Source organism: Canis lupus, chromosome 23, assembly GCF_003254725.2.
Source record: "Canis lupus dingo isolate Sandy chromosome 23, ASM325472v2, whole genome shotgun sequence".
NCBI lineage: Eukaryota > Metazoa > Chordata > Mammalia > Carnivora > Canidae > Canis > Canis lupus.
The window spans coordinates 30,236,508-30,260,028 of record NC_064265.1 but is presented as its reverse complement, the minus strand read 5'-3'; the positions used below and the strand labels follow the sequence as shown (position 1 = coordinate 30,260,028).

Genomic DNA, 23,521 nt, shown 5'->3' with positions numbered 1-23,521 from the left:
GTCTATTCTATGGAAACAAAGATGTATTTTATTTTGAGGGAGTACCTATTACATGCCAGACACTCAGCCAGGTACTTTGCATACATCACCTCCAATCCTAAGAGCAAGGCTGAGAGGTAAGTTATAGTAGCCCCACTTTTTAGATTAAGAAACTGAGGCTCCCCAAGGTTAAACAGTGACAACACTGCAAAGCTTGACCAAACACAGCAGGGCTGACTGTGTCTGATGTGTGGGCTCTTACCACTATATCACACTGCCTCTGAAACTGAAAATCAGAGAAGTCAAAGCGCAGAGAGTCTAAAGTTAATCTACTTCTGGTAGCTCCTGATTCATGGAGGCAGGGACCCTTACTTTCTCCTCTGGTTATTCCTTTGGAACATCTATTCTTAGATTACGTCAGACTGTCATTCTTTTCTCCTTCTTTTATTAAAAAATCCTTACGAGGGATCCCTGGGTGGCGCAGTGGTTTAGTGCCTGCCTTTGGCCCAGGGCGGGATCCTGGAGACCCGGGATCGAATCCCATGTCGGGCTCCCGGTGCATGGAGCCTGCTTCTCCCTCTGCCTATGTCTCTGCCTCTCTCTCTCTCTCTCTGTGACTATCATAAATAAATAAAAATTAAAAAAAAATTAAAAAAAAATCCTTACGAAGAAGTTACAAGAATAATATAATGAACTTCTCTGTACCCTTCCCATATGATTACCAACAGTTACCTTTTGACACATTTCTATGTGTACATGTATGAGTACATTTTTTATGATTTGAAACCAGAAAAATAACTTTTACTCTTAAAAACTAGGAATAAAAGCATTCTCTTACATATCCACAGTACAATTATGATCAGGAATTTTAACAATGACAAAACTACTGTCTAATAAATCACTTATATTTCAAATTTCACTAGTTGTCTCAATAATGTCCTTTATAGGGATCTCTGGGTGGCACAGCGGTTTGGCGCCTGCCTTTGGCCCAGGGCACAATCCTGGAGACCCGGGATCGAATCCCATGTCAGGCTCCCGGTGCATGGAGCCTGCTCCCTCTGCCTGTGTCTCTGCCTCTCTCTCTCTCTCTCTCTGTGACTATCATAAATAAATAAATAAAATAAAAAAAAATAATGTCCTTTATAGCATTTTTTTTCCTTGATCCGGGGTGCAATCCAAGATCACATAGTGTATTTCCTTGTCATGTCCCTTTAGTCTCTTTTAATCTGGAACTATTCCTTAGGTCACTGCTGTTGATTCAGCACTTTTACAAATCATCAGAAAAGATGTCACTAAAGTTTGAGGGATCCTGAGTGCACTTCACTGAATGAGTGGATACCATGCTATCCTCTCCTTAGTCTATCAAATTTGCCACCTGCTTCTGCTGACTCTCTTTGAGAGACAAAGTGCCCAATTTGGCAGGGAGTGCTGGGAATGATGCTGTTTACAGGGGCTGAGGCCCATTTTTGATGCAGTCTTCAAGCCTCTCCATTCCTGCACCTGGGCAAGCCAGATGGTTCTTAAAGCAGCACTTCCTCTTGGCACCTCTTTATTTCTGAGGCATTCAAAGAGGGAGTTATGCACTCAACAAATCCCTCCTCCCATGAAAAAAAAATAAAAGATGGTTCTTAATTTAAAACCCTCCCTGGTTTTCTTTCTGGAATTCCTGGTGGAGATTAAGAAGCCCAAAATCAGGGGTTACATGATTGGTTGTAGCCTATGACCTGACAAGGTTCTTAAGGGTTTTAAGAGTCAATTAAGAACGTCAGTCAGGTTAGCCTTTGGCTTGTCAAAGTTGCCCCTGCACTGACCTATGCCACAAGGATTGCAAACACTACATGAATGTCATTCTTAATTTTTTTGGATTCTGGAATTAAAAGTCCCAGGTTTCCATTCTCCTTAATTATCTAAGGCTGCTTTGAATGGTTTCTCTGAGTAAATGGGGTACAAGATGAGAAAGTCAGTCTTTTCCTCATGCTGCCTTAGATAGTCTGCAAGAAATAGGGCTCTACTTGCAGAGCAAGCTGTTAACCTGTCAGAGTTAGTATCAAAGACTATAAGATGCCCAAGTTAGTTTATCTGAAATTCAAATATTGTATGGAACATACTTAGGCTAAAAAATTGTTTGATGATTATCTGAAATTCAAATGTAACTGACAATTCCAAATATTTTATCTAGAAATCCTAAGTCTGGGTTCCATGGATTACCTTTTATGCTTGTGGAGACAGCTGTGACTAATGAGGTTCAATACAAAGGAGAAGATTCAATCATCATGCTATGTCCATGGCTAGCAAATGGACAACTGCATTGCCATATTAATGCTGAGCTGATGTTTGATAAATTAAATATTGTACCTAAGTGCACAGTTTTCATGGTACAGATCCACAATCCTTTATCTATAATTTCAAAAGGTAAAACCCTCTGAAAACTGAAAGTTTTTTTATTTAACTCACTAGGTGGCAACATTCAACCCACATGATGCTATTTATTATCTTCATCTAATTTAGTGTGAATTGTCATACTTTTTTGCTATAGAAATATTTATTTGATCATAGAGTGCTGCTCTAGAACCCCTAAGGGTATTACATATGATAAATCTTGTATTAACCTTAAAATATGAAAAATTCTGAATTATGCATCTGACCTCAAGCGTTTCAAATAAAGAACTGAGGAAGATTAAAAAACTAATAGCCAGAAAAGACTTTAAAACTATACTGTCTGGGACGCCTTGGTGGCTCAGCAGTTGAGTGTCTGTCTTTGGCTCCCGATGTGATCCCGGAGTGCCGGGATCGAGTCCCACATTGGGCTTCTTGCATGGAGCCTGCTTCTCCCTCTGCCTATGTCTCTGCCTCTCTTTTATGTGTGTCTCATGAATAAATAAAATCTTAAAAAAAAACTATACTGTCCAATATAGTAGTCATTAGCTACATGCGGCCACAAATATTTGCAGTGTGTCTAGTCTGAACTAAGATGCACTCTTAGTGTAAACTACACATTGGGTTTCAAAAACTTGGCATGGACAAAGAACATGAAATATATGATTACATGTTGAAACAATACTGTTTTGGATACATTAAATTAAAACATTATGAAAATTAATTTCACCAGTTTATTTTTTCCCAGCTTTAATGCAGCTACTAAAAAATTTAAAATTACTTACATGGCTCCTATTATATTTCTAGTGGACAGCATTGCTTTAGAGAATATCTAAGTGTAAAACTCTTCACAGTTGTGGAAACTGGATGAGAAAGTGACATGGATCAGTGGGGCAGTTGATTGGGTCTATTTTGGTTTCCTGACTTGTGGGTTAGTGCTCTTTCCATTTCCCCTTTAAAATCCTCAAATGATAGGACTTTCAATAGTTTTTGGGCTCCATGCTTGGCACTGGAATTCTTAGAACCATTTCCAAAGTCTGATTGAATATTTGTGGTTCTTGCTGTTGGAAATAGGAAAATAAAGCACCAACGTGGAACCAATAGTTTCAGGCATAAGAAGAGGAGACTCAGAGAAGCGGATAAAAAGGATTTTAATCTCACTAGTTCTGTTTAATGAGATATTTCTCAATAAGTTCAGAACAGGAGAGGCTATGAATGCCCTGAAACGCAGTGGAATTTCACTCAGAGACTTTGGTAGAGGTAAGCTCCTCCATCAACTCTGTTGGAAATGGGCTGGGGTGGAAACTCACACTTAGCAAAGAGTAATGGTACAAACAAAGGTCGACTACCTTCAGAAAGATCACTTCTTAGAAACAGGGTATTCAGTTAATCAGATCCTAGTCACATGAGAGAATGGTAAGTACTTATCACGGTGGGAAGGGAGTCATTCATTCAGCAAGAACAACAACCCTACCACAGGAGACAGTGGAAAAGGACTTCTTGCCTATTAGCACACACTGTATTTGGCTGAACTCAGAGAAAAATCTCCAAGGGGATCAGGGCAAAGAACTTTGGGAGACAAAACTAAGCTAAGAGGAAGCCACCCTGTGAAAGTAGATGCAAACTCCACCTCCCTTTTAAAAAAGATTTAATTTTAAGTAATTTGTACACCCAATGTGGGGCTCAAACTTACAACCCTGAGATCAAGAGCTGCATGCTCCACTGACTGAGACAAGCCAGCATGCCTGCAAACTCCCTTTTGATGTGTCCAGGCCAAGTCTGGGGAGCTCTTAGGGACTTCCATTCCCAGGCACTATGCATTTAGCAGAGGCCTTGGTCTCTCCCAACAATCGAGAAGGAAAGATTCAAAGTCATGAGAAAGAGAGAAGGAAGCCCAGGAGATGTTGTCTTGACAAGAGAACAGACCATCAGAAAAGTTAAATTAATATCTGCAGCTTTGTCCTCAACATCCTGGAATGATCCAGAGCAACTTGAGAAGAGTCCTGTAGCTGGGGAGGCCGCTATAATTTGACATTATGGAAGCACCTGCTGCACAAATAATTTTAGCTGTTTGAGCATTGTTGGCTAAATAAAAAAGAATGAAATCTTGCCACTTGTAACCACGTGGATGGAGCTGGAGAGTATTATGCTAGGTGAAGTAAGTCAGAGAAAGGCAAATACCATATGATTTCACTCATATGTAGAGTCTAAGAAATGTAATAGATGAACAAAGGGGAAAAAAGAGAGGCAAACCATAAAACAGACTCTTAACTATAGAGAACACATGAAGGGCTGCTGAGGGGAGGAAAGCTGGGGTGGGATATGGGTGATGGGCATTGAGGGCACATGTGATGAGCACTGGGTGTTGTATGTACATGATAAATTACTAAATCCTATACCTGAAACTAATATTACACTGTAAGTTAACTGGAATTTAAATAAAAACTTAGAAGAAAAAGAAGAAAGCATTGTTGGTTGCATTCACTCATTTACACAAACTAGCTGGGTGTCTGGGAAGCACTAGGGTGGGGGAAAACTTGGCCTAGGAGTCACAAAGGGCTGAACTGAATTTTGATTTAACTGAAAAAGTCACTTAATCTCTCTTATAGTTTCTTCATTAGTAAAATGGACAAGAAGTATGCTCCAGAAAGTTCTGCCAGGTAAAAACGAGACACAGGTAAAACTCTTAAAGAGTAACTATCTGAAATGTCAGTCTGGCCCTTTTACATGAGATCCTAAGTGTTTTTTTCACAGAGTGGTAGCCAGCTGTCTACCCTTCCTCTCCTCTCCTTAGTCCTCCTTTCCACCTTCATCCTTGCCCTCCCCTCCTCTGACAGCACCACAGAAGGTTCATAATCCACTACCTGTTGCAAATGGAAAGAATACAGCATCCTGATATGGAACATTTTGCCATCTAGCTGATTTAATGAGTAAGATATTGCCCACTTAGAAGAATTTTAAAAGTGTATGATTTACAGCTTGACTAGTATTTAAAACCTGCAGTCTTTCTAACAGAAGGTCTCTTCAGAGCTCAGGGAGAGGGAGCCTTTGAAGTATGTATACACTTCCACCTCTGTCCTGCTTCTGTGGGGGCAAGAAAGGGGAGGAAAGTGCTGGAAGCAGAATCAGTGTTCAGTTGGCTCTCACTAGGAAATATTAGCTATAATTTTCAAGAGATGGATAAAATCCAAGGCTCCTATGAACAAAAGACAATCTAATAGTCTGGATAGCACTGTGCCCAATTGATAGGGGAAAAAAAAGACACATTTATTATTCAGTCCATTAGGCAAACATTGTTTTATCCATAAGAAAATATATACATATTTAATTTCTTCTACCTTTATGCCTTCCTAGGCCAGAGTTATTAACCTGGGGTCCATAGTTGGGCTTAAATGAGCTCATAAACCCACTAAAATTAAGTGCAAAGTTTATGTGTATGTGAAAGTTTGCACAAAGAGGTTTTATCAGAGGGGTTTATGACCCACTCCCAAACACACACACACAATGATGAACTACTGCTCTGTAAACTACCACAGAGCCAGGCCTCTCCTCACTTCTAACAGCCTTTTTTGCTGGAAGCAAAGTCATATGAATCTCGTAATTTTCAATGTGCTATTGACATCTGGGGCTGGCTAAGTTTTCTTTGGGTAAGGCTGTTCCTTTCATTCTAATATATTTAGCATCCTTGGCACCTGCCTACTGAAAGCCAGTGTCATTCACTAGACATTGTGACAACCAAAAACAATCACATACAAGTTCCACATAGAGGGTAGTACCTCCTCTATTTGAAAAGGTTAAGTTCACTTTCTCTGGCTTCTCTTTCTGCATCAAGAAAATGAGAGAGGTGTGTTAGATGACTCTAGGGTTCCTTTTAATTCTAGGATTAGTAATATCTCAAACATATCACCCCTTCTTTGAGTGTCATGCCCATTCTTATATACTCTATTACACTGACAGATCCGTGTTCCTTGGAAGGACCCACAAAGTACCATTAAATGTACAAAACTGTGGTCTGGTCCTAGACTTGGCTCTGCCTATGGTTAGTTATGTGACGGTGGGCAGTCCTTTAGCCTCCTGAAGCTTTGTTGTCTATCAACTATAAACGGTGTGTGGGACGCCTGGGTGGCTCAGTGGTAGAGCGTCTGCCTTCGGCCCTGAGCGTGATCCTGGAGTCCTGGGATCAAGTCCCATATCAGGCTCCCTGCATGGAGCCTGCTTCTTTATCTGCCTGTGTCTCTCATGAATAAATAAATTTAAAAAATCTTAAACAGAACGTGTATGGTGTTCCTACAAGGCTGAGTTAGAGTCAGGGGATCCAGTATGCTCTTTCAATGCCTTAAGTGTTAGACCACAAATCAATTATCTACTAAAGAATAAAAGACAAAAAAAGTCCTAGGTGAGGGAATATCCTACTTGGGCTTATTGATGAGAATCTGGGAGTCTGGTGGCCTTAAAGGAAATGATGAGGCATGAAGCTCAGATGGTAATTCCTTTCTGAGGCCTGCTGTACTTCCTAAAGCAGAATTAAGAGCTCACAAGCTATTGTCAATGTATTTTTATTATGATGCATTAATTTTGCCAATAGCTATTAATTACAGGCTCACCTACTTACATCTTTATAAACCATCTGAGGTCTTCGAAGACAGAGGTTGTGTAGGACTCCTCTTTGCCTCTTTGGTGCATGTCTGACACAGAGCCTAACACAGCAGTGATTCAGATGAATAAATGCAAGGTGGCAGAAATAAGGGCAGCCTGTGGGCTAGAGAGGGATGAAATGATAAAAACAGACTTGGCATGTTTCTAGGTGTAGGAGCTGGCTCATGATAGTCTGTAAATGTAATCTTTGAGCTTTGCCTCCTTTAAGTCCCAGGAGAGTCAGAGGAGTGCCTGGTGTGTTAATCACTCTTTCCCTGCAAATGAGACACTTCCTGAACTCACATGCTAGCTGGATAATCCTGTGAAGCCTATTGAACCATATTGTTAATTCCTATTCTCTCTCTTATGAACAGCATCGAAGGCGCAGGGAAGACTCATTATTTTTCTCTAGAAATCTAACATCATGTAAGAAATCATTTCCAAGCAATGACTTTTGAATCACTAAATTTAAGTATTTCTACTGAAAATTGTAATAGGAATGTTTTGGACCTTGTGAGAGAAGTGTTACTTGGTGGGTAAAAAGTTAGTATTTTCTAATGACACTTTGATGTAGTTGATTCAATTCCCTAGATAACTTGCCTCTGCAGGGCTGTTAACCCCTGCCTATTTCTTGGTGCTCTTCCTAGGTTTCCCAGTTCTTCCTTTTATATAGAACTCTTGACTCTCATCCTCAATTAGTTTGCTCAAACTTGCCTGGTTTCTCCAATTCTCCTTTTTGGATCCTTGGGGATGGTAAAGGTAGAATGAGGTAGGGCAAAGGGCATGACATTACTGCCCAGATGCTGAGGTATGGTTGAGGGGCAGAGCTAGGGTGTGTGAGCTAGGAGTGATAAGAACCAAAGTCACTAAAAATAGTATCTGGGATTGTTCAAAGGTCAAAATGGTGGAGTTTTCTTTTCAATGGGATGGCTTAGAAGAGAGGCTTCAGCACCTCAATAATTCCATCACCAGTTCCTCTGCCCAAGCTGTACCAAGGACGGCTGGGGCTGAGACTATGGCCTTTTTCTGACCGAGTTGTGTGCTGATTTGAGGTAGCTCTGGAGAATTGTGTATATGTATGTGGGAGCATTCCTGAAGCAGGGAGAAAATTCTAGCAACAAAAATTGGCTAATATGACCAAGAAACAAAAGGCTTCAGCCACATCTGACTACCAAGATCTTTCTGAGAGCAGGAGATGTCTGTAATACTTGCCTATTTCTGGGCAGGACTCAGAAAGTCTCTTCTTATGGATTAGGACCAATAGCCTCCAGTTCCAAACCTAGCTCCACCAGCCAAAAGCAGCAAGGGGTGGTGGAAATAACATAGTCTTAAGAGGAAGATCTGGGTCCATGTTCTACATCTGCCTCTGCAACTAGTTGTGTGACCTTCAGCAAGTCACAAACTCTGCATTCTCATTATCTCTAAATAAAGGTACTGAGTTTCAAGGTTCCTTAGGATCTTTATTCAAATAATACTGAGTTCGTATGATATTCTAGATACATTCTAGGTGCTAGGGGTACAGCAGTAAACACAAAAGACTAAAACTCCTAATTTCATTTAGTTTATATTCTAGTGGAGGGAGCTTGATAATAAAGGTAAGTAAATTATATTGTGGTTTAGAAGGTGATTAGTATTATGGGTTGAAATACAAAAGAAAAAAAAAAACAAAGGAAATACAAAAGAGTAGGGTAATGAGAACCAGGGAAGCTGAAGCTGGGGACTGGGGGAGAGGGTAGGTTGCAAATTCTCTGATAAATGATTTTTTTTGGAATCTCAAAGAATACCTTCAAAAGTAAATCTTTTGAGGAATAGGGATGTGATGCCTGGTATGTTGACATAATCAAAAAGATGAAAATGAAGTTTATCTTTCACAAAATAGTGGGGAATGATCTTAAATAGCATCTCTCACCTCTTCACTAGTTCATTTCCATGAGGAGAAAGTGGATGCCAATACTCACCTAGGATTTGGGTTGGAAGTTTTGACATGGAAGCCCCTGAAGCTCAGGAGGGGTGCAGTACTATTGAGAACTTCCTAGTTACAATTAGGGATGATCCTGGGGAATCCCACAGGAGTTTATAGGTGACAGGCAGGTTAGAGCTTTACAACCTGAGGCAGTATAATTATTGGCAACCTCAGATTTACCGGTCAGGGATCTGCCTAATCACTCTAGATGGCAATGGGTAACTTCAGAGCACTGTGAGAAGCCAGTTAAAGATGATTCAGTAAATGATCAGTAACTCACTGGAAACTCTTCCTCCTCCATGAACAAAGCACTCTCACTGTGCCAATGCTTGGTTATAAGTATTCTGGAGGTTCTTTCCCTTTCCTTTCTTCTCCTTCCCTCTGTCTTTCTAGTCATTCATTCATATTTACTCCCTCTTTCTTTCTTTACAGAACTTGGTAACATATGTATTTAAATTCTGAGATCCAGAACAAATTCATTTATATAATTTTCCTAATTGCAAAGAACTGGGTAGAGGAATGAAAGAAAAAAGCAAAGACTGACACACATAGTATATATGACAATTGGTGCTTGCTAGCCTGCAGACATCACATGATGCCCTTGTACTTAACAAGTGCAAAAACCACTGGGTGGTGGTTTCCATTGACCATAATACAAGTAATGGATTTCCTGGCAAGCATTTACTGTGTGAGTCCCAGCAGTTAATTGGCTCCCAAATCTGATTCCAGAAAAGACAATGCTTGGAAAGGTCATCTTAAAATCAGGACACTTTCCAGAATGTACATTATCTTGTAGCTTTCCAAATCTGTTATCATATTATTCTATTCCTCATGGCCTCCTTTCTGAAAATTTAGGTATCTGTTCTTCAGACTCTCCAATAAAACAGATAAGCTGGTTAGAAAATAATATAAATCTTTACAACAGGGAAGTATTTGGTAGGTTTCCTTTCTTGGCACCACTTATACGGCTACAATTTATAATAAAAGAGAATGTCTTGTTATTAGATTGTATCACATTAACAGTGACAATGTGCATATACATAGCTCCCTGAACTCATTCTGTAGGTTTAGGTAAAATTGTTTGCAACATGCTTTTTCTAGCTTTGAAGTGGAGCAAATAGGATTTCTGTCCTCTTTTTTTCTCAACACTCACATTCCTAATTATTCCTACTACATCCTCTACTACTTCTCAAACTTTTATGTCCATATAAACCAGATTCTGTTCAGTACATTTAGGATGATGCCTGGAATCCTGCATTTCTAAAAGCTCTTAGGTGATGCCAATGCTACTTGGCATTATGCTCCATGGACCACATTTTGAATAGCAAAGGCCTCCTTTTCCATATCACAACTGCCCTGGCCTGGGTCTACATCATCTCACTGGACTTTATGACAGCCTACTGGCCCTTCTGTTCCAAACTCTTTCTCCATATTTTCCAAGAGGCCTTTCTAAAATGTAAATCTGACACTATTAATTGTCTTCTTACTGTTCCTTAAGTGACTTCATATTGCCTACCAAATAAAGTCTTATCTACTTAATGATGGCCTTTGGTCTCCTTCATGATTGATTGAACTCAGCACCTTGCCAGATTCTTCTGCCACATCCTCATCTTAAGCTTGATGTCCTTATGTAGTAGCTAGCTCTCCAGATGATCTTGACAATCTATGTCGTATACTCTTGTATAGTCTCCTCCCATGTTGCATAGAACTGATCTGTATAATCACTAGAATTTTGTATGACTTCCAAGACCAGGTCATAAAAGATGGTCTGGCTTTTTCCTTGCCATTTCTTGGATCACTTACTCTGGGAGAAGCCAGGTATCCTATAATGAGGACACGTGGGTAGGTATATAAAGAAACTCACATGGTAAGGAAATGGAACCTCTTGCTAGTAGCCATATGAGGGAACCATTCAGAAGCAGTTCCTCCCATTCCAGTTAAGCCTTCAGATGACCGTAACCAAATGAGACTCCTCTAGGAAGAACCCTTCTGCTAAACTACTTCCAAATTCCTGACTTATAAGAAATAGTAAGATAAATAAGTTTGTTTGTTTTAAGTCACTCAGTTTTGGGGTAATTTGCTGTGCAGCAATAGATGACTTATACAGAGTATGCAGTTTCCCACAAATCACTGGTCCCTCTTCCAGGAAAACCTTTTATCTCAATAACTCTTATTCATTCTTTGAGACTCAGATCTCTAGATGTTTCCTTCAGGAAGCTCTGACTTCTTCCCTCAAAGATTTGGCCAGATAAATCTTTGGGCTTCTATGATGCTTTGGATATGTCTTCATATCTGTATTTATTATAATGTCTAGTCATTATATGTCTCATAGTCCCACTAGACTGTGAGCTCCTTAGATGCAGGAGACTGTACCATTTTGGTATCCTCAGTGCCTAACACATAGCTGGAATGAACAAATGAATGAAGTCAACTCCACTGGAATCATGACTTTACAACAACTTTATCCCTTTACATTCGAAGTTCTTTAAGCATTTGTCACTATTTGCTTGACCCAGCATCTCACACAGGCCAGCTATGACTCAATTCATTAACTGTTTAATTTCTAGGTTTTTTTAAAAAAAAAATTTCACACCATTTTACACCACTGAGTTACTTCAATGGCTCTTAACCAAAAGAACACATCAGAATTACCTATTGAGATTTGTAAGAACACATTACACACACACTCCAGTCCTAGCCCCAGCAATTCTGATTCACTAGCTGTGAGGTAAGCTCCAGACATATACATTTTAAAAGCCTCCAGAGGTGACTACTCATATCTAAGTTGTCATTTACTGGTTTATTGATGTTTAATCTATGTTCAAAGATAATAGGATGTTTATAAGAACAAAAAATTACTAAAACAAAACAACAATAACAAAAACTAAAACTCTTAAATGTAAGAAGGTATAATTATAAGAACAAGTGATGATAAGGCTGGGTGGGGGAATATCATGTGAAATAATCTAGGCTAGGAGAACTCCAAATGAACAAAAAAAATTTTTAGAGCTTCCTTGAAGCCAAGGCAAAAAGACTGGGATGAATTGCATAACTCTCAACATTTCAAAGAGGTAGCATGTAAGTTCATCTGTAAAGACAACTTTTGCCCTAGTAATGAATTATAAGAGGAATTTATCTGCCAAGTTTTCATGGAAGAGGCTACCAAACAACACAGTAAATGGTGTCTTTGAAATATTTTTTAAAATAGTGCAGGGCATTTTTACATACAGCTACTTTCAAGAAAAGCTAAACGCATAATATAAAATTCTAGGGTGGTGAAAATATTTCTATGGAAAACCGAATAATAACATGTAGCTTTGTTGTCAGATGACCTGATATGAGAATTACAGAACCTGGAAGAGAAAACAGCATGAATAGTTCATTTGTTCTCAATGGTCTCACATAGGCTTTTTGAAGAAGTTCAGTTGATATCTTTCCACTGCATTTCCTTACTTGGCAGTCCAATCTTGGGATATTCTCCTAACATATCTGTGCTTGCCAAGGATGGAAGGTAGAGACAGAAGCCTGTAGGTACAGAATGAATGATAGGGACACTGCCCATAAAGGTTCCTAGAGGCAAGACTCAGAATCACAGAACTGTAGCCTCAATGAATGATGCAAAGATCGGTATCCTTCATCTGCAAATGAGAGCTGCATTATAGTGCAGGCTACAATGATCACATCCAATCCAAAACATGTGTTTTGTCTATTAACAGGTTGGGAGCTCAAGGATAAATTTTTATTTTTATTATTTTTAAAATATTGATTTCAGAGAAAGAAAGCAAGTTGAGGTGGGCAGAGGGAGAGTCTCAAGCAGCCTTTGTGTCTAACGCAGAGCCTGACAATGGAACTTGATCTCATGACCTCGGGATCAAGACCCAAGCCAAAACCAAAAGTCAGACACCTAACCAACTGTACCATCCAGGCACCTCTCAAGGATAAATTTTTAATTGAATTATTTTAAAGCTTCAAGGTAGGACATCAAACCTCAAAGGCATACAGAATGTTAGAGGCAAGCAGCAGCTGCTCTCTGGAGACAGTTAAGTTAAAAAAAAAAAAAAAAAAAAACCACATAATCAAAGGATCCTGTCTTGTCTATATCGAGCTTTGATGATTCCTAGTGGATCTATGCCAAACTGGCCTAACCAAGAATAACGAACTTTTTATAATGGTCAATTGGTCACTGAGATATCAAACAGCCACCACCAAAGAAAACTCCCAGTTTTCCTTGCCAAACACAAAGGACAGCTTTGGGGGTCATGTAAAAGTGCTAGACTGGGAAAGGATTGGAGTCCTAAAATGATACTTGATGTCATGAATATTTCAAAAAAATTTACAAAGATTGTACAATTTAGGGGATCTCTGGGTGGCTCAGCGATTTAGTGCCTGCCTTCGGCCCAGGGCATGATTCTGGAGTCCCAGGATGGAGTCCCGCATCAGGCTCCCTGCATTGAGCCTGCTTCTCCCTCTGCCTGTGTCTCTGCTTCTCGCTCTCTCTGTGTCTCATGAATAAATAAATAAAATATTTAAAAAAACAAAATAAAAAAATAAATAAAAAGATTGTACAGTTTAGAGATATGCTTGTAAGTTTTGATTCACACTTGAAGACACATTCTAACAGTGCTAATAGAACTTTCTGCAATTGATGGAAATACTCTGTATCTGTACCATCCATTATGGTGGCCACTAATACATGTGGTTATTGAAAATTTCAAATTCTATTTAATTAAAGTTTTAAAAGATTTGTTTGAGAGAAAGAGAGAGCGAGAGGGAAGGAGCATGAGCTGAGGTAGGGGCAGAGGGAGAGGGAGACACACAGACTCCCCACTGAGTGGGGAGCCCCACACAGGGATAGATTCCAGGACCCAGGGATCATGGCCAGAGTTGAAATCAAGACTCAGATGCTTAACCAACTGAGTCACCCAAGTTGCCTCTAATTTTAATTAATTTAAATCACCACATGTGTTTAGTGGCCATCATACTGGATGGCACAATTCTATAGCATATGGACCAAACTGTTTCTCCCCTGGAACTGCTAACTGAGCCTCTGGATTTTACCTGCTAATAAGGGATATCCCCAAATAAAGCTGTATGTTCCATGGGCAACCTGATCATGACTTGTGCTCTGAGAGCTTTTGCAGCAGCAGTCTCAACCAAATCAAAAGGGCTTCCCAAGCCAATAGTGCCAACTTAAACTCCTCAGTCATCTGGGTGTCATTAAAAATCAACTTGTCAAAAGAACTCTAGGAAATGAGGGCTGAGACATCAGCAGTTAAAAGTATATTACATCTGAATATCAAAAGCAGCAGTAATACAACTAGAATTCAGCAAGCACTGGGTTAAGTACTTTTCTGCTCTGGTAAATAATGTGACTTGATTTTCTCAACTTCTATTCTACCCTTTTTCTAGCTGGAGAGGTTGAAAAGCTTAAAATTATGTTCTCTAGACTATTGTGTGTAGCAGTGTTCTAGATGTGTACTATATGCTTGTGGGAAACCTGTAAGGTAGAAGCAAGCAAGAGGCCATTGTCCTCCTTCTACAGATATTGACAGGCCAGGTCCTGCTCAGAATGAGAAGCAGTGTGGCAGCTGTATTCAGCATTTCAGTATCCTGGTTATGGCTTGCTGGTGTCTAGAGATGATTGTGGTGATTCCTGGGGTCCATAAAGGGGTAGTTCCCTGACTCCTGGATTGATGCTATAGTGGTGTGTCCTTGGATCTAATAGTTTCTGCTTTCTATTGTCTCAGATTTCCAATGGTTTCATAAGCACTTAACTCCTTATATGGAATCCCTTTCTGCTTTAACTATCATCTAGTGTGATTTCTGCTTCCTGTTTTCCTGATTGACACACCTGCATTCTCTTATTTATTTCCCTTAGCAATTCTGTAAGCTAGGTATTTTCTCCCTTGCCTGTTTTAGAGTTAACCATCAAGTCCAGTTCTGTTTGTGGTAAGTATTTGGCATGTTCATGGTCTCATCTTTTTCTCCAAACAGATTTAGATCCATAACACAGACTGTTTTAAAAGCCAGAACATGTGCTTAGAACATGACTACTGCTTCTCTTTGTGATGATTTTTTACCCAAAGCAGAAAGGAATAGAATGTAATGACAACTTGGGAGAGGAAATGAGGTTTTCTTTGCTAGAAAATGGTGTTGTCACCTGTGGACATAAGTTCAGTCTCAGCTGGCTTCCCCCCAAGAAAGTCATAATACCAACTTCATAGACTCAATCCCTAGTCACAGACAAGCAGCTATAAATTGAGGTTCTTGCTCATGAGCAATCTGGACAAGAGGATGGGATGGCTAAAGTAATCTATTACCAACAGAGAAAAGAGCATAAAGGATAACCTTTTTTGGGGTGAATCAATACTTTTATCTACTTCTTTTGAGTATATAAACTCCAAGGATTTTCACTTCTAGAACCCCAATACTCTATAATAATCACTGATTCTCCTCTTTGTAGGATGAGATACTGACCACTCCATATGGACATATCAAATAACTGCTCTGAAATAGCAGAGCTAACTTTAGCTCTTACCTCAGGCTTGAGAGAAAGAAAACAATCATCTCCAAACTGGATGTGATTTTCACAGCAGATGTCCCATCCTTTGCCCTCTAGCAGCAGTTGTGTGGTCTGAGAAGGGCAGTACAACTGACTAACTTCTCCACTTTGCTGAAATGCTGCCTGCAGGCTTGGATTATGCAGGTTGAAGATTATCTGTGTTCTCACTCTTCCATTGGTAACTTTGGGTCACTTGATTGTTTAAAAGTTCATCCTTGCAGAGGTTGGCATGGATGATGTAATTCAAACTCAAACTAGTGAATATTATGTTTTAGTTCAGTGGAATCTCTAAGTATTATCACTGAGAATTTTTCACCCTTCCAATGAGTCAAACAGTAAGAATGTTATGTTTAGGGATTTAAGGGAGGTTAAATTTTAAGAATTTTTAACGGTCAATTTTTGTGTGGATTTTTCTTATTCACACATATTCAAAAATACTATATGAAATGAGTAATTTTTGAATTTAAATGAAAGGAACTATTTCACAGAAATCCTTTGGGAGACATAAACACAAGATTATCAACTACTCATTAAATCAACAAATCTGTTTTTCTTATTAGCGAATACTCCTTAATATTTATCTTAATAACTCAGAAAAATCATGAGCTCATCTATGAGCTAGGATACTTTCAGATCCATAAAGAAATATCACTGTTGGGATCCCTGGGTGGCTCAGCGGTTTAGGGCCGCCTTCAGCCAAGGGTGTGATCCTGGAGTCCTGGGATCGAGTCCCATGTCAGACTCCCTGCATGGAGCCTGCTTCTCCCTCTGCCTGTGTCTCTGCCTCTCTCTCTCTGTCTCTCTGTCTCTCTGTCTCTCTCTCTCTTTGTCTCTCTGTCTCTCTCTCTCTCATAAATAAATAAATCTTAAAAAAGAAAAAAAAAAAAAAAGGAAATCTCACTGTTACACTTACCAGAATCTCCAAGCACTAAACAGATTTACTTTAACTATAATTAGGACAGAATAGTAATGTAGTAAATAGTAGCCTATATAGCATACTAAAGCTATACTAAAGCTATAAAGCTAAAGCTTTCAAAGGTAGCATACATTTAAGCAATATCTTAGCTTCAGATGACACAAATGCTCCTTGCTACTTAATTGTTTATGGAGAAAATATAATTTAGCTAATTTCTTGTCACTCCAATTCATTCCCTTTAAATTACCACCATGGTATTTTGATTATTTTTCTTTAAGAAAGTACAAGCAAGCTTTGCGCAGTGGCAGTATCGTAGCCAATGAGGTTTATCCGAGGCGCGATTATTGCTAATTGAAAGTACAAGCAGGGATCCCTGGGTGGCGCAGCGGTTTGGCGCCTACCTTTGGCCCAGGGCGCGATCCTGGAGACCTGGGATCGAATCCCACGTCGGGCTCCCGGTGCATGGAGCCTGCTTCTCCCTCTGCCTGTGTCTCTGCCTCTCTCTCTCTCTCTGTGACTATCATAAATAAATAAAAATTAAAAAAAAAAAAAAAAGAAAGTACAAGCATTTCCAGTTCACCACTGCCTGGAGTTCTTTGGTGATCTCCACCTTACCTGGGGGGTTATCCTCAAGGGGTCAGGACAAAGCAATTGGCTTGTAAAGTTTTATAAACCATCACTATGATCTATAGCAGCAGAGAACTTCCAAAACCTTGGAAGGCTTGTTTAAGTATTTCAAATGGTGTTTCTTATTGTCATCCCATTAGCATGGTATTTGGAATGAAAATTTGTTTTATAATAATAAACCAATAATCCATTCTCAGGAGATTTGGAAAAAAGATGCCTGGCAGAAAAGGGATTCTAGGTGGAATTTTTGTCAAGATTTTTGTGAAACAACTCTCTTATGTGAAAGGGTAGGATTACTGGACAAGTTTCCCCCTACCCTCACATGTTTTTTTTTAAGGCAGGAACCACACCTCCTCCTGCTTGCATTCTCAGTAGGCAGTGGGGCTTGACACCCAGTAGGCACTTACTAGATATGTGATGAACCAAATACTCAAAATACATAAGTATCACAACACTCTCATTTCTAATGATAGAAATGAGGATAGGGTTCCCTGCTCTCTCCACACCCTCTGTCTTGGTTGGTGAGCTCACAGAAACCTAAAGCAGTGGGATGAAAGCTCAGTGCTGTCTTTCTTCCTTCCATTTTTTTTTTTTTTTTAAAACAATCATTCTATGTTACTATGGTAATACTTGGTAACAGGATGCTCTGTAAATGAAAGTGGGAAGGAGGAAGAGATCATGAGTTATGCAATTCACAAGAAAATGCCCCTCTGGGCAACCTTTTGGCAATCTGCAAAGCTTGTGCATGTCCCATTTTATAATAAATGCAATTAAATAATACATGACACTATATAGAACAGATACAATATGTTGAAGCAGAGATCCACAGAGCCCAAGAAAACTGCATTAAGTATGAGATTATTAACAAGGGAATATTTTTAGACATTTGAAAAAAATAGGGAGAATTTGGTTCATAAATAGGACACTTTCTCATTTTAACACATAAAGGTAATAGCTAAAGAATTCCAAAGATGACTTTATGAGGCAATGGAGAACAAAGGCTGGATACTAATGTGGGACCTGATTTGAATGGTAAGTACATTGGTTACTGCAGTTGCAAAGGGCATGGATAAATTAATGAAACAAAGACATCTGTTAGTGATACTTACCCTCTGATAAGCCCAACTTTAGGGCCAAAGCTAAAATCTGAGGGGAGGAGAAAAGGGCACACAGTGACTGACATTTTGAACTACAGAGTCAAGTTTCTGTATATCACTTTTTCACTTCTATCACGGTAGCTTATTAAAACCCAAGCTGGGAATGTTTCTGCCTGCCCAAAGTGGGTGCTATAACACTGTAGGAAACTTTCTATCCAGTAGATTAATCTTGTGTGAGGACATGTAAAGAAAGCTGCTTTAGCTTCTTGATTTATGACTTCATTAAAATGTTTGGGCTTCAAATCTCCATCAACGTTTATTGGAATTAACAGCTTCTTAAAGTGGAAATATTCAGTGATAAATGAACCCAGCTTGGATCTTGTGTGAGGGAAAAACAAGGCACTCTAGGCACTCTTTATACACTTTCAGGAAAAGAGTAATACTTTCTACCCCTGTATACAAGTATATCTCAGAAATGGATAGGTGAGAAGAGGTGAGAACATGAAGAGAACAATCATGGATTCTAAATCAGGAAGAGTAGAGATGCCAGCATTCTTTTCGGAAATGCATTAAAAGAAGGTTTTAGGGGATCCCTGGGTGGCACAGCGGTTTAGCGCCTGCCTTTGGCCCAGGGTGCAATCCTGGAGACCCGGGATCGAATCCCACGTCGGGCTCCCGGTGCATGGAGCCTGCTTCTCCCTCTGCCTGTGTCTCTGCCTCTCTCTCTCTCTCTCTCTCTCTGACTATCATAAATAAAAAAAATTTAAAAAAATTAATCTTTATAAAAAAAAAAGAAGGTTTTAACTGTTCCTACTGTAGAAAGACCACAACCATCTCAGAAATAAAAGGGCTGCTGGCCTGTTGCAAGTATTAACCAACTTGGTGTCCAGAGAGATCTCAATCCAAAGATGTAACTTCCAGGTGTGCTGTTTGAGAAGATTCCTACGAGGACATAAGAGTGTAAGCTTTCTAGTAGCTCTCACTTTTTTATATTTACAGCACTCAGCTATATCTAGCAGATATTAACTATCTGATGAATGAATGAATGAAACAGCTACCACTTCCAAGAGACCCCCAATTTTCCCCTTCTCACCATCCATTTGTTCAAACTATTCCAGGATCTATAGATGATGCAGTTATTGCCATCAGCACTCAAATTTAACAAAGGCTCACGTACCCCTTCTTTATCAACTCAAGTACGGATAAGCAGCTTAAATAATTAACAGTTAAGGAAATGTTCTACCTTGTTGTCTGCCAGGGTTAATTAAATGTGACCCCTTCACGCTATATCATCCAATCCATGAACAAGTCTTATTGACTTACTTCCAAGATGTGTCCTGACTTTGTTTCTCCATTTCTGTGACTTCCAGCCTTGTTTAAGCTATCACCATCTCTGGCTGGACTACTATAAACCACCTTCTAATTGGTCATCCTACTTCCACTTCCAATACCTATAATCAATTATCCACAAAGCAGTCAGCTATCTTTTCTAAACATAAAGCATATCAAATTATTTCTGTTTAGAATTCTCCAATGGCTCCTCATTACACTAAAAATAAAATACAGATTTGTTGCTCCTGCTCACATCCTGTATACCCCATCTTATTCCACTGGTCTATTCACTTATTACACACTCCAGCCACATTGGCCCTCTAGCTGTTCCTCAACAATCTTGAACATGTTCTCACCTCAGGGCCTTTGTCCCTTTAGTTCTACCAAGAATGTTTCTTTTTGTTCACTCTGGCAGAGAAGCTTTTTCTTGTCACTCAGATTTTTTTTTGGTGGTGAGGGGGAGTGTACGATTGGGGGAAAGGAGGAGAGGATGAGAGAGAATCTTAAGCACCTCCGCACCCAGTGCAGAGCCTGACCCTGAGATCAGGACCTGAGTCAAAATCAAGAGTCAGACACTCAACTGGATAAGGCACCTCTGTTATTCAGATTTTAGCCTAGTGTCACCAACTGAGATGCCTTTCCTCATCACTCAAACTAGCTACCCAGTCACACCTATCACAATAATCTTAGACCTTTGCACAGTAAGGTTCTGATTCTTTTAATTTCCATATTGTATGGGATCCCCAATTAGCATGTAAGCTTCAAAAGGGCAAAGATCTTAATACTCTTATTCACTACAAAGAATGATCCCTGGCAATAGATCTCTAATATTTTTACTAAAAATTAGAAAGTTTAAAACACTTACTTGTTAGTGGCTTGGCAAGCAAGAAAATACTTTACTGAATGTGGGTTCCTGAAACAAGCTAGGTGTTAAGCAAAGACACTTTCATAGCTGGCTCAAGGTATACACTGAGTTGGTTTAGTGGCTTCCCCATATAGTGAGAGTCTCACTTCTCCCTTGTATCCACAAAACCAATTCTTATTCTTCTTGGCTCTGGGCTCTATTTACACAAGCCATTTACCTATTGGTACCCTGAAAGGTCTGCTGTGGGCATCCACAAGTACTGTGCCAATTTAGGAACTATCTTCTTGACCACTTGGGCCATTCAAAGAACTCATGTGCCAGATCCATTTTTCCAAGGCCTGTCCTATATATAATAATCACACCCATTCTCTAGATATTGGAACTTTCTTTGCCCCTTGCACTAAGTCGTCTATGCTAGCACCCACTGGGTACTATATTATTGTTCAAACACTCTTTCTCCTCCAGTTGCAAAACTCATTGTTCAGTAACCCATATATTTTCCCTGATAATGTGAAATAGTTGACTGAACACTTGGCTTGAAGTCAGAGTCCAGGGATTAAAATAGTTATTTAGTGGTAGCCAATTCAATGCTGGCTATAAGATTTAATCTCCCTGAGCCTCAGTTTTCTCATCTGCATAATAGGAATACTACTATCTGCCTCTTAAATAAATAGGTGAAAGCTCTGGGGCTTGCACTCTGTAGGCAATACACATGTGAGTCAAAGGGTGGCAAGTCCAGAATTATGGACTTATCCACTTTTCAGTGGCTTCTTCTGGTAGTTCCTCAAGTATTCATAGGGGAGAGAGAGATTCTTCCAGAAGTCCATCAAAAGAGCTTCAGAAGAACAACACTTGTCATCAAAATACAGTTATCATAAAGGAAAGGATGGCATCTTACCATAGACTACAGAAGCTTTAGAAGCAAATGGAACTAATCAGATTATGTCTATTAAAGTGCCAAGTCAGATGACAACACGAATTATAGAAGACTTTCACTAAGTATCAATAATATGTTAAGTGCCATGAAGGTTTCACTGGTGAGTAAGAGGAATGTCAGGGCACATTACTATTCTATATTAAAAAGCTACCTATCAGGATAGCTTAGGACTGAAGATTAAACCAAAAGAAAATGTGAGGATTCTGTAAATGGGTCTGTAAAGACTAACTGAAGAATTATCCTCAAATCATTAGTAAGAACTTGCTCAATATTATATATGTGTATGCAAATTTTTATTCTCTCCATTTTACATTTAAATTTTTCTACGTTTTGGGGTGCATGGGTGGCTCATTAGGTATCTGCCTTCAGCTCAGATCATGATCTCAGAGTTCTGGGATCAAGCCCCACGTTGGGATCCCTGCTCAGTGGGGAGCCTACTTGTCCCTCTGCCCCTCTCCCTGCTCGTGCTTCCTCTCTCTCTCAAATAAATAAATAAAATCTTAAAAAAAAATCTGCACCCCCCCCCCCACATTTTGTCAGTGAACTGTAAGCTACTTGAAGCAGAGATCAGTCCACTGTTTCCTATGTAACAACTCTAAGAATAAAACGTTTTCTCTTGAAAAACTTCCTCCAGGCTCTCAGATGGGTTCATCAGATCCTCTGGAAGGCAGATCTGTGATTGTCAGACCTCTCTGCTCCAGGAGTGCTCCATAAACATGCCCTGACACCATTAAGAAGCTACTGGAAACTGAGAGATGACCTGCTAGAAAACAGATTTTTCAACACAAAAGGGGAGCCAGGAATGAGTGTGGGAAGTAGAGAGGTTGAGAACAAGGAACACAGGTACCAGGTGCTGTGAACCTGTCATTATGCTATCATTTTTATAAATACTACTTCCCTGGACCTTGGAGGAGGAATTATTCTTTTTTCCTATTTAATAAGTGAAGAGGTAAATCAAAGTCCCCCATTTAGTAAACTGCAGACCCAGGATTAGGAAATTCATGATCTTTTCCTATATCCCACGGCCTCAAAAAGTTCACATTCTTGGCATTCCAATCCAGGTTATAAGATTTAGGAGACATTAGAAGGAAAAAAAAGGAAGAGAGTTTAATTCTCAGGTAGTAGTTATTGGTAGCTGAAAACCTTGCTGGCTGGGAATGGACCTCACCAGGGTACCACCTGGACTTCTGTCTGAATGAGAATTAAGCTCTCCTTCTCTTCAAGGTTTCTCATCCAACCTTAAACCATAGTCCTCAAATTCAGATCCCTTACTGAGAACTACATGAATAATTTCTACTATTTATTTGGCATCTATTAGGTACCATCTGTTAAGTATTGTGTTTGGAACTTGTAATAATCTCATTTAATCCTCACAAACCTTCTGAAAAAAAAAATCCTCACAAACCCCTTCATGGTAGGTTATATTATTCCTCCCATACAGATAAGGAAACTGAGGCAGCTAATAAATGGCAGGACCAAGATTTTAAATCAAAGCACAAATGGCAAGCTCTCTTCATTTTGTACAGCTCACAATCACCTTATAGAAAACCAAAATAAAGATGACATTTTGAATACTTGAAAATAAAGCATAAGCAGCAATATTAAAGGTCAAATTAATTTAGTATAATATTAGAGTTTGGTTTTGTTCCTCACCTCCTCTTGTCATGCTAAACATGGGTAACAGGTTGATGTATAGAATATAATGTTTGCTAGAAAAATCTCAAGATAATTCTTTTGTAAAAATGCAATCTTTGCTTCTAACCACCAGCATCTGTGGCACTTGCAATCTAAAAAGGCAGAAGGACTCTGAAAACATAACAATTAGTAATTATTTCATGTTTACTTGTAATTTGAAAGACAATAGAAAAGTTAAAATCTCGATTTCCAGACATGTCTACAGGTCTGTTGGCACAAAAAGGGTGTGTCTTAGTGCTTTCTCAACTGTACTAACAATCAGCTAATCCTGAAACTGCTCTGTAAACTCCAAATTTAGTCCTAGAGGCTTAAATGATATCATCTTTTTTTTCTTAAATAGATGTTACTTTAAGATTAAAAAAAAAACCCTCTATCCTTCCTCAATAAAAAAAAAAAAATCACTGCACAATGCTTGGTCCTGTGTTCACAGAATGAAAAGATGTTTTATAACCCCTGCTCTCTCCATCTCTCTCTCTCTCTCTCTCTCTCTCTCTCTCTCTCTCTCTTCCTGGCCCCTGACCCTTTTCCCTTCCTACT

At 39.3% G+C, this 23,521-nt stretch overlaps 1 protein-coding gene and 1 pseudogene across 31 annotated transcripts in view; one reads left to right on the top strand and one right to left on the bottom strand.

Moving 5' to 3' along the window:
* The window catches only part of TMEM108 (transmembrane protein 108), a 343,659-nt gene that overhangs the window by 109,190 nt on the left and 210,948 nt on the right, over window positions 1–23,521 (bottom strand). The gene's annotated exons all lie outside the window — the stretch shown is intronic.
* LOC112661234 (U4 spliceosomal RNA) lies at window positions 16,722–16,854 on the top strand (annotated as a pseudogene).